Source organism: Chiloscyllium plagiosum, unplaced genomic scaffold (assembly GCF_037043375.1).
Source record: "Chiloscyllium plagiosum isolate Xiang-an unplaced genomic scaffold, Cpla_swu_hap1 HiC_scaffold_8, whole genome shotgun sequence".
NCBI lineage: Eukaryota > Metazoa > Chordata > Chondrichthyes > Orectolobiformes > Hemiscylliidae > Chiloscyllium > Chiloscyllium plagiosum.
This window is the reverse complement of record NW_028270146.1, coordinates 31,330,921-31,349,245: the sequence shown is the minus strand read 5'-3', so window position 1 is coordinate 31,349,245 and position 18,325 is coordinate 31,330,921.

The window sequence follows — 18,325 nt, the reverse complement described above, 5'->3', positions numbered from 1 at the left end:
CTTGAAGACATTTAATGTCCTGGCCTCCACTGCACTCCGCGGCAATGAATTTCACAGGCCCACCACTCTCTGGCTGAAGAAATGTCTCCTCAATTCCATTCTAAATTGACTCACTCTAATTCTAAGGCTGTGCCCATGGGTCCTAGTATCCCTGCCTGACAGAAACAAATTCCCAGCATCCACCCTTTCTAAGCCATGCATTACCTTGTAAGTTTCTATTAGATCTCCCCTCAATCTTCTAAACTCTAATGAATACAGTCCCAGGATCCTCAGCCCGTTCATTGTATGTTAAGGCCTACCATTCAAGGGATCATCCATGTGAATCTCCACTGGTCACACTCCAGTGCCAATATGTCCTTCCTGAGGTGTTCGGCCCAAACCTGGACATAGTATTCTAAGTGGGGTCTAACCAGAGCTTTATAAAGTCTCAGTAGGACATCACTGCTTTTACATTTCAACCCTCTTGAGATAAATGACAACATTACATTTGCTTTCTTAATCACGGACTCAACCTGCAAGTTAACTTTTAGAGAATCCTGTACTAGCACTCCCAGATCCCTTTGTACTTTGGCTTTATGAATTTTCTCACCATTTATAAAATAGTCCATGCTTGTGCTCTTGTTTTCCAAAGTACAGGACCTCACATTTGCTCACTATGAATTTCATCAGCCATTTCTTGGACCACTCTCCTAAACTGTCTAAATCTTTCTGCAGCCTCTCCACCTCCTCAGTACTACCTGCCTGTCTATCTAACTTCTTATCATTGGCAAACTTCACCAGAATGCCCCCAGTCCTTTTGTCCAGATCATTAATATATAAAATGAACAGCTGCGGCCCCACCACTGAACCCTGCGGGACACCACTTATCACTTGCTGCCATTCTGAAAAAGAACTTTTTATCCCAACTCTCTGCCTTCTGTCAGATAACCAATCCTCAATCCATGCCAGTAGCTCACCTTGAACACCATGGGCCCTCATCTTACTCAGCAGCGTCCTGTGAGGCATCTTATCAAAGGCCTTTTGGAAGTCTAGGTAGATAACATCCACTAGGTTTCCCTGGTCAAACCTACTTGTTACCTCTTCAAAGAATTCTAACTGGTTTGTCAGGCATGACCCCCCATACTAAATCCATGCTGACTTGTTCTAATAAGACCCTGCACTTCCAAGAATTTAGAAATCTCATCTTTAACGATGGATTCTAGAATTTTACCAACAACCAAGGTTAGGCTAATCAGCCTATAATTTTCCATCTTTTGTCTTGATCCTTTCCTGAACAGGGGGGTTACAACAGCGATTTTCCAATCATCTGGGACTTTCCCTGACTCCTGTGACATTTGAAAGATTACACCCAAAACCTCCATTATTTCTTCAACCATCTCCCTCAGAACTCTAGCATGTAGCCCATCCGGGCCACAGCATTTATCAATTTTTAGACCTTTTAGCTTTTCAAGTACTTTTTCTTTTGTAATGGCCACCAAACTCAACCCTGCCCCTTGACTCTCCCCAATTTTTGTGATATTATTCATGTCTTCCACTGTGAAGACTGACACAAACTATTTATTAAGTTCTTCAGCTATTTCCTTATCTCCCATCACTCACCTTCCTGCATCAATTTGGAACGATCCAATTTCTACTTTTGCCTCTTGTTTGTTTCTTATGTATTGAAAGAAACTTTTACTATCATTTCTAACATTACTGGCTAGCTTACCTTCATACTTGATCCTCTCCTTCCTTATTTCTCTCTTTGTTATCCTCTGTTTGTTTTTGTAGTGTTCCCAGCTTCTGATTTCCCAGTGCTCTTGGCCACTTTATAGGCTCTCTCTTTTTCTATGAAACATTTCCTGACTTCTTTTGCCAGCCATGGTTGTCAAATCCCCTGGGTAAGTTTTCTTTTCTTTGGAATGAACCTCTGTACTGTGTCCTCAATTACACCCAGAAACTCCTGCCATTGTTGCTCTACTGTCTTCCCCACTAGGCTCTGCTTCCAATCGATTTTCATCAGTTCCTCTCTCATGCCCAGTAATTACATTTATGTAACTGTAACACCATTACATCCGACTTTGCCTTCTCTCTTTCAAACTGCAGACTGAACTCTACCATATTATGATCGCTGCCTCCTAACTGTTCCCTGACTTTAAGATCTTTTATAAAGTCTGGCTCGTTACATCGCACTAAGTCCAGAATAGCCTGCTGCCTTGTGGGCTCCATCACAAGCTGTTCCAAAAAGCCATCCTGTTAGCATTCCATGACTTCCCTTTCTTTGTATCCACCAGCAACATTATTCACCCTGTTCATTTGCATATTGAAGTCCGCCATGATCACCGTGACCTTACCTTTCTGACATGCTCTAACTATCTCCTGGTACATCTTGCGCCCCTGGTCGTGAGCACTGCTGGAAGGTCTGTACATAGCTCCCATTATGTTTTTTGTGTCTTTGTGGTTCCTCAACTCCACCCACACAGAATCCACATCATCTAACCTTATGTCACTCAATGCCATAGATTTAATTTCATTCTTAACTAACAAAGTAACCCTGCCATCCTGCCCACCTCTCTGTCTTTTTGATAAGTTGTGAATCTTTTGATGTTTAACTGCCAGGCCTCAACCCCCTGCAACTACATCTCCATGATGCCTACCACATCATAATCATTTACGATGATTTGTGCTGTTAATTCATATACTTTATTATGAATACTATGAGCATTCAGGTAAAGCACCTTAATGCTAATTTTCTTATCCTCGTGATTTCCATCACCTTCAAAGTTTGTGAGAAGATTTGTAGCTCGGGTGCTCGTTGCTGTGGTTCTGTTCGCCGAGCTGGAAGTTTTTGTTGCAAACGTTTTGTTGCAAACTGCATCCTCAGTGCTTGGGAGCCTCCTGTGAAGTGCTTCTGTGGTGTTTCCTCCGGCATTTATAGTGGCCTGTCCCTGCCGCTTCCGGTTGTCAGTTTCAGCTGTCCGCTCTAGTGGCCGGTATATTGGGTCCAGGTCAATGTGTTTGTTGATGAAGTTTGTGGATGAGTGCCATGCTTCTAGGAATTCCCTGGCTGTTCTTTGTTTCGCTTTATAGCAGGGACAGGCCACTATAAATGCCGGAGGAAACACCACAGAAGCGCTTCACAGGAGGCTCCCAAGCACTGAGAATGTCACCTAGACAGGGGACGAAACATTTGCAACAAAAACTTCCAGCTCGGCGAACAGAACCACAGCATTTCCATCACCTTTAGTAATATGTTCTAAGCTATCCTTCTTCTTTGTTTCATTCCTCATCTGCCTCAATCTTACACCCTGCACACATTGATGGCAGCTTTGTGGTCACCATTGCTGGGTAGGCTTTGTATTCCAGATTTATTAATTTAATTTAAATTCAATCAGCTGCCATATTGAAATTTGAACCCTTCTTCCCGAGACTATTACTTCAGATCTCTAGATTACTGGTCCATTGATCCACTGTCTCTCCATTGAAATCAGGAAGCCCAAGGGACTAGAATTAAAGATTGTGATAAAATCCATGTCTAACATTCTATGAAATTGCAATATTTATAGAGTAGTGTTCCAACATCATTTCTGATGAAGAGCTTTTGCCTAAAATGTCGATTTTCCTGCTTCTCGGATGCTGCTTGACATGCTGTGCTTTTCCAGTGCCTCATTTCTTGACTCTGATCTCCAGCATCTGCAGTCCTCTCTTTCTCCAACAGTAGTCAGGTGAAGACATTCAGTTCTGCCCTGCGATGGGACTCATTGCAAGGATTTCAATAGCTCACTCAGTACAGTTTAGGGAACAGAAAAAGCTGTTTTGGAGACAGTGTTTCAATGGACAGGAACAGGGGCAGATGCCATATTTGGAATGCTGATTTCCAATAAGGGGTCAAGAGCAATTGACTTGCTCAGTGTAGTCAGGATTCAGAAGTCCTGGAGAGCTGAGAAAGTGAGAACTGGCTCTATTTTGGAGAAACTGTAAGAGGCTCAGAAGAACCTAAGCAGGCGTTAATACTTCAGAACAGCTGAGAGAGTGTGGATACTGAAAAACACACAAACGGTATTTACTACATACAAATGAGCAAAATTCGAGCTCAGGGAAAACCCAAGGGCCTATCTAGCTCTGTGAAGTTAGCAGTTGGTGGAAAGCTGGAATTGAGCTGTTGAATAAGTACTGGAGTGCAGTTTCAGGGTCCAGGGGAGTATAGAGCCAAGACAGGATGGTGATTAATCAGAATAGGAGTAGTCATTGAGACTATCTATGACAGAACAGCCCTTGAGAGGGATCAGCAAAAACCAAGAACTGTGAATTGTAATGAGATGTAATGACCCAACCAGTCATTAATGTGTGGGGAGAGTTGTTTAGAAATCTCTAGGATCTGGCTTGTTAACATTTGTTATTTGATGCTTATTACCCATATACTTATTACCCATATACACCACAGTGTTAGAAAAATGTTGAACTCATATTGTGGATTGCATAGAGTCATAGAAATTAGAGCATGGAAACAGATCCTTCAGTCCAACTTGTCCATACTGACCAGACATCCTAAATTAATCTAGTCCCATTTGCCAGCATTTGGCCCATAACCCTCTAAACCCTTCCTATTCATATACCCATCCAAATGCCTTATAAATGTAATTGTATAGCCCCCATCACTTCCTCTGACAACTCATTCCATAAATGCACCATCCTCTGCTTGAAAACAACTGCCACTTTAAATCTTTCCCCTCTCATCTTAAACCTATGCCCTCTAGTTTTGGACTCCCACACTCCGGGGAAATGACCTTGTCTGTTTACCCATCCATGTCCGTCATGATGTTATAAACCCCTATATGGTCACCACTCAGTCTCTGATGCTCCAGGAAACACAGCCCTAGCCTATTCAGCCTCTGCTTACAGCTCAAACCCTCCAACCCTGGCAACATCCTTGTAAATCGTTTCAGAAGCCTTTTAATTTTCGCAACATCCTTCCTGTATTTTTTTTTTCAAAACCATAGAATCCTGGCTTCATTCTCTTAGTATGTCCCCTGGAACTCCCCTTCTATCTTAACTGTCTTGATTAACTTTTATTGGAACTGATAATTGGTTGACAGACAGGAAACAGAGAGTGTAAATATTTCTTTTTCAGGTGATTGGCAGTAACTAGTGGGGTACTGCAAGGATCAATGCTTGGATTCAGCTATCCATAAATACATAAATGATTTGAATGAGGGAACCGAATGTAATATTTTCAAGTTTGCTTCCAACACAAAAGTAGGTGGGATTGTGAATCATGAGAAAGATGTAGGAAGGCTTCAATGTGATTAAGACAAGTTAAGTGAGTGGGAATTATTTTTAGTCACAGCCAGGATGAGGGTGTTGCTGGCTAGGCCAGCATTTATTGCCCATCCATAATTACCCAGAGGGCAATTGGAAATCAGCCACACTGCTGTGGGTCTAGAGTCACATGTAGCCAGACCAGGTGTGGATGGCAATTTCCATTGCTAAAAGACATTAGTGAACCAAATGGGCTTTTCCTGACAATCAATTCATGGTCATTATTACATGCCTAATTCCAGATTTTTGTCAAATTCAAATTCTACCACCTGCTGTAGTGGGGTTCAAAGCCAAGTCTAGAACATTACCTCGGTCTTTAGATTAACAGTTCAGCGATAATACCACGAGGCCATTGCCTCCCCAACACACTGTAACATAGCTAAATATTAAGTTATACACTTCAAGTTATAACGTCAATACGAAAAACTGAAAGCAAGAGTACTATTCAAATGGTGATTTTTTTTAAAACTCTGGTAATCCTTATATATACCAATCAATAAAAGTGGGCAGGCAAGCTCAGTTAGCAATTAGGAAGACAAATATTAAACTAGCCTTTCATTGTGAGAGGATTTTAAGTTCCGAAGTAGGGATGTCTTACAACAGTTATACAGGACATTGGCAAGATGACACTTGGAGTGTTGTGTGCAGTTTTGGTCATCTACCTAAAAAAAGATATACTTGACATCGAGCATGTGTAATGGAAATTCGGTAAGCTGATACCAGGATTGTCCAATAAGGAGAGATTTGTTGGACAGCCTGTATTCACTGGAGTTTACAAGAATGAGAGGAGATCTGATTGAAACATTGAAAATTTAAACAGGGTTGCACAGACTAGTTGCAAGGAAAATGATTTCCCTGGTTGGGGAATCTAGAACCAGGGATCTAAGTCTCAGGACATGGGCTAGGCCATTTAGAACTGAGAGGAGGAAATAAATTCTTCACTCAAAGAATAATGAACATATAGAATTCTCTCTCATACAAGGCTGTGGAGGCCAATGCATTCAAGAAAGGGATAAATAAATATTTAGATTGTAAAGGCATCTCGGGGTATGGGGAGAAAGTGGGGATAAGACATTGAGAATGGAGCATCAGCCATGATCGTATTGAATGACAGTGCAGATTTGTTGGGCCAGATGGTCTACTTATACTCTTTGGTTCTATGTTTGTTTCTTAAATTGAACACATTGCAATCAGACATTCACAACACACAGGGGCAAGCACAAAATATGTTGAACATCACCAGTATTTCACTGGATTGGCACAAGTTATAAAAGATCATTGCACTACAGCATGTTTCTGCCTTTGGTTTCCTCCCTTAGAAAATAAAGAATCAGTTATCCAAAAGCCAAAAAAAAAGTGACATAAGGGTAAATGCTAGTTGCAACAACAAAGTAAATAACAGTGCCAACTTCAGATCCAACCTCCATGGAAAAATCAATGGTACCCACATCCTTTCTGTGCAGTCGACACATTAATCGGTTAGTTTCTCTTTGACAGACCCAACAGGAATCACTAGGGTTTGTGGCTCAAGGCTGTATTTGAACAGCTATAGGAAATCTTCATTGGATAGCAGCCAATCTAAAGGCTGCCAGGTTTCAGCAACAGCTGACTTTCTTCCCTCATGTCCAGATGCTAGCAAGTGTCAGACCTGTATCCGGGCAGCATCAAAACCAATAAACTGATCGAAATCGAGTTTATATCCTTGCAGGTATTGGGTTTCAAATGATCCCAGCCTGTCTAATACTCAGTAAGACACATGACAAGAAAATAAACGGTGGAACATCCTGGCCAAATTGATGGAAATTGCTTGACAAAATGAGTGAAGAAACCTATTGACATTTTTAAAAATTAATTTGAGTTTAGACGGAAATTGAAAACTGAAAGCAGTCTCAAGAAAATATTAAAATAACTGACAATTTTCCACCATTGTGAAGATTTGTCAAAAGAACTGTTTGATAGAGAAGAATTTTTATTTATATTCCATTCATTCTGAGTGGTTTTGAAGAAATTTAAACAGAGATGAGGATGAATTTCTCCTCTGAGAAAGTAGTGAATCTGTGAAATTCTTTACGACAGAGGGATGTCAAGTCTAAGTCATTAAGTGTATCCAAGGCTGATTCTTATTCAGTAAAGGAACATTGGGAAAGGCAGGAAAGTGGAGCTGACAGTTATCAGATCTGCCATGGTCTCTTTGAACAGCACAGTAGACCTGATGGTCTGAATGCCTTTTTCCTATAACTATGTCTTAATGACTTATGTTCTTAAGCTTCAGTGTCTCAGCTCCTCAAGCTCTCTCTGTTAAGTAGACAGAGCTACCACTGAGTGTGTACCTTTCATATCCAGGATGGCAGCAGTAGAGTAGCAGCATTCAGGCCCAGGGCATGAGCTTGGGGCTTGTCCACTTTTTTCTTAATTTTTTTCCCTTTCTTTTACTTTTGCTCTTTCTTTTTTTCTTCTTTTTTTCAGTGGGAGAGGTCCCTGTAGTGTGTGCAGCGGCAGTGTTTCTACCCAAACAGTCAACAGCAGTGGAAGCAGTTCCCTGGGGGCTTTTTGGCAGCAGCGAAATGCCTTTTGCTGAAATGGCAGACCCAGGAGATGTCAGTGGCAGCAACATAAGCCAGAATGAGGCACCAGCTACTTCAGCATGCTGGGCCCAACATTGAATTTGACCCCAGTTTGGGATCTGACAGCTTCAGTAGTGGCTGTGTTGTCAAGATTGGCCCAGTACAGACTCATGGCAGTGATGATGTCAGTGGAAGCAAGATGGTGCAGAAGAATGGAGACACGGTTCCAGTGGTGATGGTGCAGTTCAGGCTCACGGCTGTGGCCAGGTGCCTGACGGGTGGAGGTGGTGTTCCAGCTAAAGTGACATACAGGGACTCGGGATACCTGACTGTCCCTGACTGAGGGATGGACTTTGTGGCTTTGTTTTTTTTGGTGATGAGGACACATCCTGGAGGAGGGGAGTGATCCAGACGTTTCCTTTTATTTTAGCTGTTCATCTTATTTCTGCATCTGTTTGCATTCCTGCCTTATATATACTAAGATGGCACCAGAGATTTGTACACTTTTCACTGTACTCCTGTACTCGAGTACATTTGACATTAAAATCTAAGTCTAAAACAAATCCTGACTCTCACTCTGTCAGAACATGATTCCTGCCAGACTCAGTCCTCTGTCTTAATGTAGGATTTTCTTGTGGGGATCTTTTCTTTGTTCATAAATGAATCTATTCAGTATTTATCTTTATAAATTGAACAGTTTGTCTGTTTTGCTTATTTTTATGGTCTCCCTCAGCTAGTTATGAATGAAAGAGAATAGATCATCCTAATCACTCAGAAAAGGGGGCAAAGAAAAATTGTAAATGACAAAGTATAAATAAATAAGCGAGGTAAAATTGTGATTTCATAATATGTCAGACTCGGGTGTAGAATCGAGCAGGTGCAGACTAATGATGTGTGATGAAAAAAACTGAATTAAGGCATCCAAGGATGGAAATTATTTAATCTTAAAGGCAACAAATACAAATAGACTGAAAGGACCAGTCTTTATTCTGAACATAAATACTTTCTGGAACTTGCTTGATCACCTTTGGAGGATCTAAAGGAGTAATTGATCACAGATACCTTTTTTTACATGAAGGGAGCGGGGTGAGGGTGGGGGAGTACAAAACTGGAGGGCATAGGTTCAGGGTGAGAGGGGAAAGATTTAAAAAAAACCTTAGGGGCAACATTTTCATGCAGAGAGTGGTGTGTGTATGGAACGAGGAAGTGGTGGAGGCTGGTACAATTACTTCTAAAAGGCATTTAGATGGTACATGAATAGGATGGGTGTAGAGGGATATGGGCCAGGTGCTGGCAAATGGGACTAGATTCATTTAGGATATCTGATCGGCATGGATGAGTTTGACTGAAGGGTGTATTTCCGTGCTGCACAGCTCTATGACTCTATGACTAAGTCAGGTGGCATCTGTGGAGGGAGAAATTGGGAACCTTACAGGTCAATGACTTTAAATGGGAATATAAAATAAGTTTACAATTTTGTAACTTCTGGGACATGGAGGAAATCTCTGATGTTTATGACCATCAAGTCTTCTTTTTTCTCCAGGACTTGACTTGGACAGAGAGACATGTTACATAAAGTAACCAAACATTGCAGAGCTCTGGAAAAGGTTGTGCTTTCAGTGCTTGTGAGCTGAATAATTTGAAACTGGCACAGACACTTGCAGCTCTCCCAACTGCCTGATGGCACCGAAAGACTGAACATATGCTTCAAGGACTGACTACCAAAGGAGCTTTTGTGTTCCTTTACTGGATGGCTTGGCAACGCATAATAGAAGCCACATTGTACTTTGATATTTTGTTCCATTGATCTAGCATGTCCATGGGATGTAATCTTACACATTATACGAAGATTACATGAAATCCTCATTCTGCTTTCGACCTGCACCACAGCTGAACTTGGCCCAAGCAGGAGATGCTGTTCATTCTCTGATCTGTCAACAGAGTTGGTGCACAGCCATAACAGTTTGCCATTAATGTGATGCCTCACTGCCAGAAGGAGAGATGAAAATACACCGTCATTGTCAGATTGGGGTTGGTTTGGCAGACTACAGCGAAACGGAAATGTAATGTTTGTATCTAATTATTTAACCAATGTTAAAAAGAATAAGACCTGAGCATATGATGAAGAATTAGATCCAGATTGGTATCAACTGTGGCCCCTCTTCAAGTTTCCATTTTTCTGTCATAAAACAAGTGAATTATGCATGGCACAATACAAAACAACAAATTCTAAATCAGTTTATGAATCATTGACAAAGGGTCAGTTGACTCGAAACGTCAGCTCTTTTCTCTTCTTACAGATGCTGCCAGACTTGTTGAGATTTTCCAGCATTCTCTCTTTTGGTTATGAATCATAAAAGTTGATTTATCTCTTGAATCGCAATTATAAAAATAAACGCTTTGCTGTAAACCACTACTGACCTATCATTGGAGATTCTGGAGCATTGTATACTTTATTCCACGCGGAGAAGACACTGTTTCATTCATTGATAACTGGTTTTATTCAGAGCAGTTTAAAATATCAACTCCAGGCTTACAGTTTCACTTTCCAAGAGCTTTTGCAACTCATTAACTTTTCTCTGGTTCTCTGTCCAGGCTTAATTAATCAAGCACTGTGAATATCAATAGTAAGCATTTTCACATAATCAAACATAGAACAATTAAATAATTTAACATCACAAAGAAGGGTCACATAGAAGGAGAAGTAACATAATAACTGTGGATATTATTTTCAGTCTATGGGTACAATTTGTAGTTCATAAAAGTCAGTTTTCATCTGTTTTCCTTGATGGTGTTTATGCTCCTTCTCAAGGACAGTTAGCGATGGACAAGAAAAGCCAATGCTACTCACATTGAATGAAAAAGGATGAAATCATAACAAAAATCTCTCTTAAAATCAAATTACCAATATCAGTAGAGAAATTCAACCCACACTCATGCTGATTGGTTGCATTTATAAAATTGGCTCTTGCCACTGACTTTCTGAATTCAACGCAAGTATCATCCACCTGTTCAAGCCCATTCACCTTGATCGACCACTTTATAACAAGGGAATACCACGCATCCGGCACATCCCAAGTGAGTGTAAGGAGGGTGAGACCTTTAGGAGGATGGAGGGCTAGACAAAAATGCTTGGCCTTGGGTGTCGCCCACAAGGGATGTCTTTATGGAGCACCAGAGAAAGATGCATTCCCAAGGGCTGTAGCATCATGGAACTTTGGGCAGACAATGAGGGAGTCCATGCAGTGTATGTGCACCATTATAACACAAGGACTTTAGGGAATAAGCTTCTCCACTGAGAGGGTATTCAACCTTTCAGAAAGCCATGTGCAGTCTGACTTGAGTAGATGTAGAAACAGGATGTTAACATCCAAATAAAGAATAAGACTCTGTGCCATTGACTGTTCACTGTTGCAGATAGCACAGAATGTCATAGATAGGATGCCAACTGTACTCTCACTGATGTCTCATCCAACGTGAGGGCAGAAGATACAGAAACCTGAACACACTCACCAGTAGGTTCAGGGGTAGCTTTTCCTGGCCGTTATTAGATTATTGAATGGACTCTCTTTTGCCTTAAATAATTCTGATCTTGCTTACATTGATCTCTCTCATACGCCCTGTGCAATGTTACCTGTATGCCTCTGTTTAAATCATTTGTTCTGCACATCCTTACTATGGTCTGCCTGTACTGCTTGTAAACAAAGCTTTTCACTGCACTTTGGTACACCTGAATATAAATAAATTAATTAATTGTTGGAAAATGTGGTTGCTTTTAAGGGTGCTTTCCTGCAGGGGGCAGCAATATTACCTTTCCCATCTTTGAGTACTTGCTGTGGTTAATTCCCTTACGCAGACCGTTGGAAATATCTGGTAACTTTGTGTTTATTCCATCAATCTGGCTAAACAGAAGTCTGTCTGATATTCTGCCCTGACTCTGTCCCATTCCTGTGCAATGCACACAGAAAGTCATCAAACTGTACACACACATTTACATTCCATTCTTGTACAATAAACCGAAATTTTCCATCCCAAGGCTTGCTCTTAACTTGTCTGCTGGAATCTACATATATTCTTTAATCTGCTCTCAAGGTTGATACTCACTTTGGGGGCTACAAGGTTTATGCATGCTAAAAGGTACCCTACTAGCTTGTCAGGCATTTTCTTAATCTTGATGTAACTCCTTTCTGTAAAACCTGATTTAACTCCCTGTAGCTCAGAAACCATCCATCCTGCAAGGGTCTGAGAGAGAGGCTGCCCAGAGTAAGTGTAGGTGCAGTACTCTGTGCTGAAGGCTGCATGGGCACCTTGAAGATAAGGAGAGAAGTCAAGAGATCTTGGCTAGATGCAAAGGCAAGCAGCAGACTGCCTCCAAGTGTTCCCCAACAATGGGGGAAGCATCCTCTAGAGATACAGTGAGGTGCCAGCTAATTAACTATACTTTTCACAACCTGGGTGATGCTGTCTCAATTCCTTTGTTTATTTACTTTTCATGTAATAATAATTGCTTATATAGTTAATCACGATGCCACAAGCGAAAGGGATAGGTGGGAAATGGGTGATCATACTTTGGGCTTGGTATGGGTTCATGGTCTGTGTTTGGGATAATGGCATTGATGGAGACCCCATTCTCAATGTTTTCAGCTGGGATTGGGATACTTGCAGATGGGTGCGCTCATGAGGTAATTTTGCTCTTACTGCTGGAAAGATGTCAGTCATGGGGGTTGAGAGATCCACTGGTGAAGCATCACTAAGTCATCTTGAGGCCATGCCAGCCTATCAATCACTATACTGCCCAAGACAAGAGGATGAGATCTTTCTCATGACATTGGCAGGACTTGAAAAGGTGACAGTGTCAATCCCTTTCTCCCCACTTCTAGCAGCAAGCATTACACTTTAAAAGAGCAGTTCAGCTTCAGCACAAATGTAGACAGTGCAAAAATGTTAAGTACTGCTGCGCTCAAAGAATTTTCATAATGATAAATGCAATGATTTAAAAAGCACGCAGTGAAAAAAATCACCTTGCATTGTACACACCTGAATAAAGAATCTACACTAAACATCCTTGTTGGCTGCAGCTCCTGAACACTTTAGGCCACTATCCCCAGAGGGAAATGATAAAAATAATCCTTTCCACACTTAGAAGAGGGTAACTAATTTCCTTTAGCATTTGTCATCCACATCAGGGCAAGGCATATAGCTTTTTTGAGAGACTCACCCTTGCTTTTGGTCGCTGGAATTCTGCTCAGCACTTGCAAATTAAATTCCAGTGGCTGTCCATGGACAAAATGTGTGTGTGAAGCTAAAATTGCCCCCATCTTTGTTACAAAGCCTCACTGCAAATGATGTGGAATGCTAGATATTTTCTAATCAACCAGTTCAGGGATGTTATGACACATCTCTGGAGCAAGTGGGACTTGAACCAACCTCTCCTGGTTCGGATTAGTCACGGTACCACAATGCCACAAGCGCCCCCTTGACGTTGTATTGCTATTGCAGCCTGACACACGTCCAAGTCATTATCCTTGCCTACTCCAGGAGTCTTAGAATCTAAATTAAGAATCTAGAATCTTTTTATTATATTCAATTCTGGGTAGATTGTTAGTTTTTTCATTCCTGGGATATGGCATTGCTGGCTAGGCCAGCAATAAGCATCTACCACTAATTGACCTGCAAATGATGATGGTGAGCTGCCATCTTGATCCACTGCAGTCACTGAATTTTGGGACATCCACAGTGCTAATAGGAGATAAGTTCTAGGAGTTTGGCCCATCAACAGTGAAGGAATGGCAATATGGGGCTAAACCTTATGTTCTTTGGGTAAGTGTCAGGATCATTCAGTTTTTTTGCTGGTATCTTACCGTGAGTCCAAGTGAGATTTCTTACCGAACTTGCCTCATTAATGATCCTCTTCAACTTTATGATGCCACTCTTGCCTCATTCTCGCCCCATGTTACCAGATGATTTTCCTGGGAAGACTTAGCATTCTTGGAGACAAAAACAGAAGTTGCTGGAAAATATCAGCAGGTCTGTCAGCATTTGTGGAGAGAAATCAGAGTTCACATTTTGGGTTGAGTGACCCTTCCTCAGAACCATTCTTGGATATCCAATTAAATCAAGGAACAATAGAGGATGCCATGACAACAGACCTTGACATCCTGGTGTGAGGTCTGATGTCGGTCAATGCAGTCTCCACAGTCTGGAGGAATGGCCAGCAACACTGCAAGAAAGTCAAAAATTGTCTCCACTCCACAAGAGTAAATGACACAATCATGTCTCTGCTTTCTCACACTCTCTCTGTTGCTACAACCACCTCCAACCAAAGCTCATGATCCACCACTTTCACTATTGTCTTCAACATCTTCCCTCACTTATTCTTATTTCTCCCCAACCATGATATCCATGAATCCAATGGAGAAATAGCTGGCTCCACCAGGAGGCACCTTCTCCACGTCTGAGGTAGAGAGTTCAAAGGAAGTATCAACAAGGCTACCCTCTGCACTGCCCCGATCAACTTTACTACTGACACCTCAATGGGAACATTAGCCTTAGAAGGCTTGAGAACACAGCCTGGAGAGCTCCACACTGCTACAACTCTACTGAGGAAGAAGTGCCCTGGACCACTGGCACATGGAGGATAGGCACCTGTTCAGCCCCAGACAGAGAGGAGCCTGTGGTGTTGGAAATCAGTGACTTCATCCACATGGACAAGGAGGAACAGGAACAACAGACATCTATGCAGGAAGTAAGAGTCCTTATAGCCCAGGATACAGCTCAGCTCTGGGGGCCCTGTCATCTCCATTGAGAGTCAGATCCACCAATCGGAGGGTCTGCTGAATATGTGCACACATCTGAACGTCTTAGGCCCAAAGGCATGAAGCTAGGGATATGGGAGCCTGACTACTCGAGGTACCTCACTAAGAGGCTGCCCTGACCTTTCACTCATCTCTGTCTGCAAACAGTGCTGCTGTGAATGAGCTGGTCAGCAATATGTGAGACAGGGTGTGTACGTCACAGGAGGAGCAAATTTTGGAAGAATGTCATGGATCTGGATCATGCAGCTTTGTTTCCTACGCAGTTTCTAAAGGGTCTCACCAGCGGTAGGACTTCCATTCCCCCCTCCCCCTCTCCCTCCCTGGTTGCTCACTCTATGTATGATCTCAGCCTTTTCTTTTGTCATTACATAGTACAATGGGAGACATCAGTGAATGTTCCTTCAGCAGTAGTTTCTGGCTTACGCCTCTGGGTGTCAATGAGAACTTGAACATTCAGATTCCCTGCTTGATAGCCCTTTTCATAAATGCTGAGTCTTTGCAACTCCCCAGGTCTGACACAGACATGGAGAGAATGTGCAAACTCCACAAAGACAGTCATCCAAGGCTGGAATCAAAGCCAGGTCCCTAGTGCTGCGAGGCAGCAATGCTAACCACTGAGACATTGTGCCACTGATCTAGTTCAATAGTAATCTCCAGGAAGTTGGCAGTGAAGTATTCAGCAATAGCAATAGTTAAGCTTTCTCCCCGTGGAGATGATCATTGCCTGGCACTTGCATGCACAAATGTTACTTACCACATTGCTGATCAGAATATCTGTGATTGCTACAACTTTGAAAGTTACTGATTGTAAAACTGTGATTTGCTGTTAATTGCAATTTAGAGGCATGGGATATTCATCAAATGCCTAGTGTTCCAGTGCAGATGAAACAACATCTCACAAACAGCGGTAGATTGTACTGATTACCTTCTCATTCTATGTTCAACTCAAAACTGGAAATCCAAATGTTTGAGCTGTTAGGAAAACTGCAAAAGGCAACCTGATATTTCATAAGTTTAAACATAAGTATGACATGGTCCCTATGAATGAAAGGTTTGTGTTGAAAATTACCAAAATAACCCAATGTTACATTCAAATGGTGAGAGATTGATTTTTGTTAAGTGGTTTCCTAATATCCTTCAATCTTTGACAAATTACACATAAGCTGTTTTGGTATGTAGTGTGTAATGTGTGAGTTTATTCACCACTCCTTGGCTCCCAAAGTTTGAAGGCAGCTTGGGCTGGAGGCATCATCATTTCAGCACTAAGCTGTTTGTGCCTGCCCCCTGCTGGGAGAGCTGAATTGGCAGCTGTCTCCTGTGTTGGGTTGGAGATGTTGGTGTTGGACTGGGGTGTACAAAGTTAAAAATCACACAACACCAGGTTTAATTGGCAGCACGAGCTTTTGGAGCACTGCTCCTTCATCATGGTTATGGAGACTAAGATTGTAAGACTAAGAATTTATAGAAAAGTTTACAGTGTGATGTAACTGAAATTATATATTGAAAAAGACCTGGATTGTTTGTTAAGTCTCTCAGCTGGACCTTAGGTTCATGTCACACTTCAGGTGACCTCACTGCACTACACACACACCTGCACACACTTTCTCCTACAGACACACACACTCACACAGACCCTATCTCGTATGCTCACACACACACTCCCACACTCACTGGCTGACAAACTTATACCTCTTTACACTCACACACATACACACACTCATAACCACCCCGCCCCCAAAACACACACACACGCACATGCACCCACATGTACACATTCACATATAAGTTTGTGGGGTGAATTTGTACTTGCAGAAATACATTTTACTTCGCTCAAAAACTGCATGAATCCTTGTAAGCTTCTGTAAATCCATTTTTTAGATTAGAATCAGTCTGACCATTGTGGCACAGACAGCCTCACACAGGGAAGCTCTCACCTTCAATACATTATCTGGGCTGACATGACACCAATTGTTAAAGTTCACTTGAGAATGTAACTTTTAAAAAAGGTTTTACAATTTACATATGAAAGAACTGAAGCCAACATGCCCAATCTAAAAGATGAGAGATTTAACAAACAAACCAGGTCTTTTTCAATATATAATTTCAGTTACATCACACTGTAAACTTTTGCTATAAATTTTGTGTCTCACAATCTTATTCTCCACACCCACTTGATGAAGGAGCAGCGCTCCAAAAGCTAGTGCTTCCAAATAATCCTGTTAGACTATAACCTGGTGTTGTGTAATTTTTAATGATGTCCTTTGTTGTGCTACTTGGTATTTCTCCGTCAATTATCTGAAAGAGGAAAGTTAACGTAAGATTTTTTCCTTCGCTTGCTCAATGATAGAAACCTAGACTTCTCCACCGCTAAAGTGTTTTTTTTTCTCTACATTTTCTGCCAGATTCTAAAATAGTTGTCTCAGGGTATAAAATGGTGCCAGAAGTCATGCATTCATCTCAAACGACATTGCATGTGCTTCAGTAAAATTTCCAGACTTGCTACATGAGAAGATTAGGTTTTTTGATGTCAGGTAAATAAATATTTGCAGTGAGCTCTTGTTCTGGGAAAGGAAAGGTTACATTATTTGGACCGCAGTGAATTCTGGGCTTCATCAAGAACTTTGCTTATCAAAAGTAATGATCCTAGCAGTTACTGTCAAGTACTACATACACATGGCAAGGGATCAGGTGGCAAATGTTCCTATTCTTCAAGTCACATTAAACTGCGTTTCCTAATTATAAGCTCATAGACAAAGTATACACACTGAAAGGGGTTTCTACCTCTTGAACAATTCAAGCATCATTCAGGTAGCACAGCAAGGTCTCAGATAACAAAGCATCAGAAAATGGTTGCAGTGCAGATGGAGGCCATTTGACCAGATACAATTGTGTTAGTCCCTGAAGATGCAATACACTTTGTGTCACTCCTTTGTGTTTTTCCTCTAGCTCTGCAAATGTTTCTTTTTCAGATGAAGCTCCAATTCACTTAGAAAGCCTCCCTGCCTCCACCACCCTCTCAGGCAGTGCATTCCAGATTCTAACCAACAGCTGCTGCAAAGCTTTTTCCTTGTGTTGCCATCATATACCAATTACCTTAAAGCTGTGTCCACTGGTCCCAATCCTTCCAGTAATGGGAACAATTTCTCCCAATCTATGTTGTCCAGAGCCCTCATGGTTGGAATCTCCTTTAATTATATATGGGAATTGGTCCCATCTTCTCCGATCTTTCTACGTAACTGCAGTTCCTTCTACTTCAAATAATTTTCAATTTTATTTTTGCTGTCTTTCTAATGTCTTCACATTCTTCGGAAAGTTTGGTGCTGAGAACTGTACATAGGACTTTAGCAGAGATCGAACCAGTGTCTTATTTTGTCAGTTTAACATAACCCGACAAAAAAAAATACTGCTTTTGTTCCTTGTGTTCCTAACAATAACGCCCAAAATGACACACACTCGCAAACTGTACTGCTTTCTTAAAGGGTTTACGCACATAAACATCCAGGTCCAACTGGATCTATTTTGGGAATATACTATTTATTTTGTATTGCCTTTCTGTCTTCTTCTGAACAAAATAAAACATTTTACACTTCAATGTACAGTGAACTTTGCTTTAACCAACATCTTAAATGAAATGGCACTCTTGATAAA